The sequence below is a fragment of the Cervus elaphus genome, chromosome X (genome assembly GCF_910594005.1).
Source record: "Cervus elaphus chromosome X, mCerEla1.1, whole genome shotgun sequence".
NCBI lineage: Eukaryota > Metazoa > Chordata > Mammalia > Artiodactyla > Cervidae > Cervus > Cervus elaphus.
This window is the reverse complement of record NC_057848.1, coordinates 61,422,343-61,429,045: the sequence shown is the minus strand read 5'-3', so window position 1 is coordinate 61,429,045 and position 6,703 is coordinate 61,422,343. Positions and strand designations below refer to the sequence as shown.

The 6,703-nt window shown below is 38.1% G+C and overlaps 1 non-coding gene across 1 annotated transcript; it reads right to left on the bottom strand.

The window, feature by feature from the left end:
* Window positions 1-266: 266 nt before the first annotated feature.
* Window positions 267-339, bottom strand: TRNAG-CCC. Its single transcript has one exon. It is a non-coding gene; the product is annotated as a tRNA-Gly (tRNA).
* Window positions 340-6,703: the final 6,364 nt, after the last annotated feature.

Below are 6,703 nucleotides of genomic sequence, written 5' to 3'. Positions count from 1 at the left end.
TGAAGTATAAAACGTAGCTTCCCCAAAGCTGGTGTAGCCTTGGTTTTATTAAATGAAGTAAAATGTCCAAGAAAAAGAGTTAATAGCTCAGCTTTGTTATGTGCTAGTCAGACCATCCTTGTATGTGTTCTATTCTTTTTTCCTTTTAAATATTTATTTATTTGGCTGTGCAGGGTCTTAACTGCAGCACCTGAGATCTTTAGTTGTGGCATGCAGTATCTTCAGTTACAGCATGCAAACTCTTAGTTGCAGCATGTGGGATCTAGTTCCCTGACTAGGGATCGAACCCAGGCCCCCTGTATTGGGAGTGCAGAGTCTTAACCACTGGACCACCAGGCAAGTCCCTGTATTCTGTTTTGGCACTGTAGTTTGAGAAAGATTGACACACAGAGGTATATCCAAACACTGCTGTCCTTAGAGAGGATGGCAATTCTGGAAGCTACGTGATATGGGGAGTGGAAGAAGGACCTTGGAAGTTTGATTAAGAGAAGAAATGACTAAGGGAGGACACAATAGTGAACTTCAGTGTGGGAGGCCTTATGGCCAAGAATGAATGGAATCATTCTCTGGCCTCTACAGATTTAAAGCAGGACTGAGGAAGGAGGCAATGTTTGGCTCAATTTAGGAGAGATCCATGTAACAGAACTCATCAAAAATGGAATGGACTATCCATGGAGACAAAATGTCCCTACCAATGGGATGTGTTTGAAGAGGGAATCTCAACATTAGATGGGGCTGGAGCAAATTAGGCCTGTGGTCTCCACCATTCCTAATATTCTGAACTTGTGCAATGACATCAGAGACCTAGTTCTGAACAACACTGAAAGAATCTTCTGTTCTTGCCTAGCACCTCTTTCTTAATCAGTTAATAAGTTCCTTTACAAGGTGCCTTGCATCATTCTTGTATTATTTTATAGTGATTTGAACATTACAATATTCTCCTAATTGAAAAGATACATAAAAATTAACATGTGCACATTCTTTGGGGAGGGTGGTTTACAAATTTGCTTACAACAATGGTTAAACATCTTCCATCTCTGTACGATGGTGTCTTTGCTGTGTAAACTTGTCTTAAGTTCCATCAACATGTATACGTATGGCTGAGTCCCTTTGCTGTTCACCTCAAACTACCACAACATTGCTAATTGGCTATATCCAGTACAAAATGTTTATTGTATTAAAAAATAAATAAAAAAATAAAAATTAAACAAAGAGGTGACTTAACCTTCCTATTCCTTTTATCTGGCGTGCTGTGGGTTTACTCTGACCAATAGAATGTGGCAGAATTATTATCATGTGGCTTCCAAGTCTAGGCCATAAGAAGCTTTTCAGTGTCTGTTCTTACTTGCTTCTATTGCTCCAACCTTGTATTTCATCCTGGGTTAATTTTGAGGATGAGATACCACATGGAGACAGGGATTATGTGGTGAGAAAGAGGGGCCCAGCCATCACAGCTCTTAGTGCTGGAGCCCCCAATAGGGGAGAGGGGCATCTAGGACCAACCAACCCACCAAGAGACTGAACATGCCTGAGTGGGTCCATCTGGCATCATGGGGAAGAGAGGTGAGCCACAGCCCGTGAGCTCTGCCCAAGGTGCCAACCCAGGAAATCATGAAAAAATGAATGGCTGGTGTTTGACAGAGCAGTGTGTTATGCAACAATAGAAAGCTATATGTGCTTTTACTCTGCTAATTTTGTTTCTAAGAATAACCTTATGCATGACATATGTATACACATGGCCGCTAGAGTGTTTCTAATGAGGAACAAAACAGAAAAAAAAAAAAAAAAAGAGAGAAAGAACTGGTTTACAAAGCATAGCATATCCATGTAATGGAATACTCAATAGCACTGAAAAGGAATCAAGTGATTCTCTATTTACATGGGTGGAAAGGTGTCTAAGGTATATTGTTAAATGAAAAAGCGATGTTCATGACAGTGTGAACAGTTAACCTCATTTATCCAAATAGACAAGTCTAGGCATAGGCATCATGGGAAAAGACCCTCATGCTGGGAAAGATTGAAGGCAGAAGTAGAAGAGAGCAGCAGAGGATGAGATGGTTAGATAGCATCACTGACTCAAAGGACACAAATATGAGTAAACTCCAGGAAGTAGTGGAGGACAGAGGAGCCTGGCTCTTGCAGTCCATGAGGTTGCAAAGAATCAAACATGACTTAGCGACTAAACAACAGCAGGCATAAGTGTACATGTTGTAGACACACAGTAACCATCCAGAAGGATGCACAAGAAACTATTAACTAGTTTAGCTAAGTAGTTAGCTAAGGATCTGGGCTGGATATAGAGGATTTTATACTCTTTATTCCTTTATATACTGTCCTATGAGTGTATATCACTTAAACAAGTTAGTTAAAATCAAATTACCAACATCCATTGGATCATAGAAAAAGCAAGAGAGTTCCAGAAAAACATCTGCTTCATTGACTATGCTAAAGCTTTTGACTGTGTGGATCACAACAAACTGTGTAAAATTCTAAAAGAGATGGGCTTCTGAATAACCAACAAATCATAGAAGAAATCAAAAAAGAAATCAAAATATGTATAGAAATGAATGAAAATGAAAACACAACAACCCAAAACCTATGGGACACTGTAAAAGCAGTGCTAAGGGGAAGGTTCATAGCATTACAGGCTTACATCAAGAAACAAGAAAAAAGCCAAATAGATAACCTAACTCTACACCTAAAGCAATTAGAGAAGGAAGAAATGAAGAACCCCAGGGTTAGCAGAAGGAAAGAAATCTTAAAAATCAGAGCAGAAATAAATGCAAAAGAAACTAAAGAGACCATAGCAAAAATCAACAAAGCTAAAAGCTGGTTTTTTGAAAAAATAAACAAAATTGACAAACCATTAGCAAGACTCATTAAGAAACAAAGAGAGAAGAACCAAATTAACAAAATTAGAAATGAAAATGGAGAGATCACAACAGACAACACTGAAATACAAAGGATCATAAGAGACTACTACCAGCAGCTCTATGCCAATAAAATGGACAACTTGGATGAAATGGACAAATTCTTAGAAAAGTATAACTTACCAAAACTGAACCAGGAAGAAATAGAAGATCTTAACAGACCCATCACAAGCAAGGAAATCGAAACTGTAATCAGAAATCTTCCAGCAAACAAAAGCCCAGGACCAGATGGCTTCACAGCTGAATTCTACCAAAAATTTAGAGAAGAGCTAACACTTATCTTACTCAAACTCTTCCAGAAAATTGCAGATGAAGGTAAGCTTCCAAACTCATTCTATGAGGCCACCATCACCCTAATTCCAAAACCAGACAAAGATGCCACAAGAAAAGAAAACTACAGGCCAATATCACTGATGAACATAGATGCAAAAATCCTTAACAAAATTCTAGCAAACAGAATCCAACAACATATTAAAAAAATCATACACCACGACCAAGTGGGCTTTATCCCAGGAATGCAAGGATTCTTTAATATCCACAAATCAATCAATGTAATACACCACATTAACAAATTGAAAGATAAAAACCATATGATTATCTCAATAGATGCAGAGAAAGCCTTTGACAAAATTCAACACTCATTTATGATTAAAACTCTCCAAAAAGCAGGAACAGAAGGAACATACCTCAACATAATAAAAGCTATATATGACAAGCCCACAGCAAGCATCACCCTCAATGGTGAAAAATTGAAAGCATTCCCCCTGAAATCAGGAACAAGACAAGGGTGCCCACTCTCACCACTACTATTCAACATAGTGTTGGAAGTTTTGGCCACAGCAATCAGAGCAGAAAAAGAAGTAAAAGGAATCCAGATAGGAAAAGAAGAAGTGAAACTCTCACTGTTTGCAGATGACATGATCCTCTACATAGAAAACCCTAAAGACTCCACCAGAAAATTACTAGAGCTGATCAAGGAATATAGTAAAGTTGCAGGATATAAAATTAACACACAGAAATCCCTTGCATTCCTATATACTAACAATGAAAAAACAGAAAGAGAAATTAAGGAAACAATGCCATTCACCATTGCAACAAAAAGAATAAAATACTTAGGAGTATATCTACCTAAAGAAACAAAAGACCTATACATAGAAAACTATAAAACACTGATGAAAGAAATCAAAGAGGACACAAACAGATGGAGAAACATACCGTGTTCATGGATTGGAAGAATCAATATTGTCAAAATGGCTATTCTACCCAAAGCAGTCTATAGATTCAATGCAATCCCTATCAAGCTACCAACGGTATTTTTCACAGAACTAGACCAAAGAATTTCACAATTTGTATGGAAATACAAAAAACCTCGAATAGCCAAAGTAATCTTGAGAAAGAAGAATGGAACTGGAGGAATCAACCTGCCTGACTTCAGGCTCTACTACAAAGCCACAGTCATCAAGACAGTATGGGACTGGCACAAAGACAGAAATATAGATCAATGGAACAGAATAGAAAGCCCAGAGATAAATCCACGAACCTATGGACACCTTATCTTTGACAAAGGAGGCAAGGATATACAATGGAAAAAAGACAACCTCTTTAACAAGTGGTGCTGGGAAAGCTGGTCAACCACTTGTAAAAGAATGAAACTAGAACACTTTCTAACACCATACACAAAAATAAACTCAAAATGGATTAAAGACCTAAATGTAAGACCAGAAACTATAAAACTTCTAGAGGAGAACATAGGCAAAACACTCTCCGACATAAATCACAGCAGGATCCTCTATGACCCACCTCCCAGAATATTGGAAATAAAAGCAAAAATAAACAAATGGGACCTAATGAAACTTAAAAGCTTTTGCACTACAAAGGAAACTATATGTAAGGTGAAAAGACAGCCCTCAGATTGGGAGAAAATAATAGCAAATGAAGAAACAGACAAAGGATTAATCTCAAAAATATATAAGCAACTCCTGCAGCTCAATTCCAGAAAAATAAATGACCCAATCAAAAAATGGGCCAAAGAACTAAACAGACATTTCTCCAAAGAAGACATACAGATGGCTAACAAACACATGAAAACATGCTCCACATCACTCATTATCAGAAAAATGCAAATCAAAACCACAATGACGTACCATTACATGCCAGTCAGGATGGCTGCTATCCAAAAGTCTACAAGCAATAAATGCTGGAGAGGGTGTGGAGAAAAGGGAACCCTCTTACACTGTTGGTGGGAATGCAAACTAGTACAGCCGCTATGGAAAACTGTGTGGAGATTTCTTTAAAAACTGGAAATAGAACTGCCATATGACCCAGCAATCCCACTTCTGGGCATACACACTGAGGAAACCAGATCTGAAAGAGACACATGCACCCCAATGTTCATCGCAGCACTGTTTATAATAGCCAGGACATGGAAGCAACCTAGATGCCCATCAGCAGATGAATGGATAAGGAAGCTGTGGTACATATACACCATGGAATATTACTCAGCTGTTAAAAAGAATTCATTTGAACAAGTCCTAATGAGATGGATGAAACTGGAGCCCCTTATACAGAGTGAAGTAAGCCAGAAAGATAAAGAACATTACAGCATACTAACACATATATATGGAATTTAGAAAGATGGTAACGATAACCCTATATGCAAAACAGAAAAAGAGACACAGAAATACAGAACAGACTTTTGAACTCTGTGGGAGAAGGTGAGGGTGGGATGTTTCAAAAGAACAGCATGTATACTATCTATGGTGAAACAGATCCCCAGCCCAGGTGGGATGCATGAGACAAGTGCTCGGGCCTGGTGCACTGGGAAGACCCAGAGGAATCGGGTGGAGAGGGAGGTGGGAGGGGGGATCGGGATGGGGAATACGTGTAAATCTATGGCTGATTCATATCAATGTATGACAAAACCCACTGAAATGTTGTGAAGTAATTAGCCTCCAACTAATAAAAAAATAAAATAAAAACAAAACAAAACAAAACAAAAACAAAAACAAACAAAAAAAAAGAAAACAATAAAACAGATACATAATATATATCTTTACAATAAAAAATAAATAAATAAATAAAAGAGATGGGAATTCCAGACCACCTTACCTGCTTCCTGAGAAATCCATGTGTAGGTCAAGAAGCCAGAATTAGAACCGGACATGGAACAAGAGACTGGTTCCAAATTGGTAAAGGAGTACGTCAAGGTTGTATATTATCACCCTGCTTATTTAACTTCTATGCAGAGTACATCATGAGAAATGCCAGGCTGGATGAAACACAAGTTGGAATCAAGATTTCTGGGAGAAATATCAATAACCTCAGATATGCAGATGATACCACCCTTATGGTAGAAAGTGAAGAAGAACTAAAGAGCCTCTTGATGAAAGTGAAAGAGGAGAGTTAAAAAGGTGGTTTAAAACAACATTCAAAAAAACAAAGATCATGGCATCTGGTCCCATCACTTCATGGCAAATAGACAGGGAAACAATGGAAATAGTGGCAAACTTTATTTTCTTGGGCCCCAAATCCACTGCTGATGGTGACTGCAGCCATGAAATTAAAAGATGTTTGCTCCTTGGAAGAAAAGCTATGACCAACCTAGACAGCATATTAAAAAGTATTACTAAAAGAGACATTACTTTGCCAACAAACGGTCTGTCTAGTCAAAGCTGTGGTTTTTCCAGTAGTCATGTATGGATGTGAGAGTTGGACCATAAAGAAAGCTGAATGCTGAAGAATTGATGCTTTTGAACTGAGATGTTGGAGAAGAC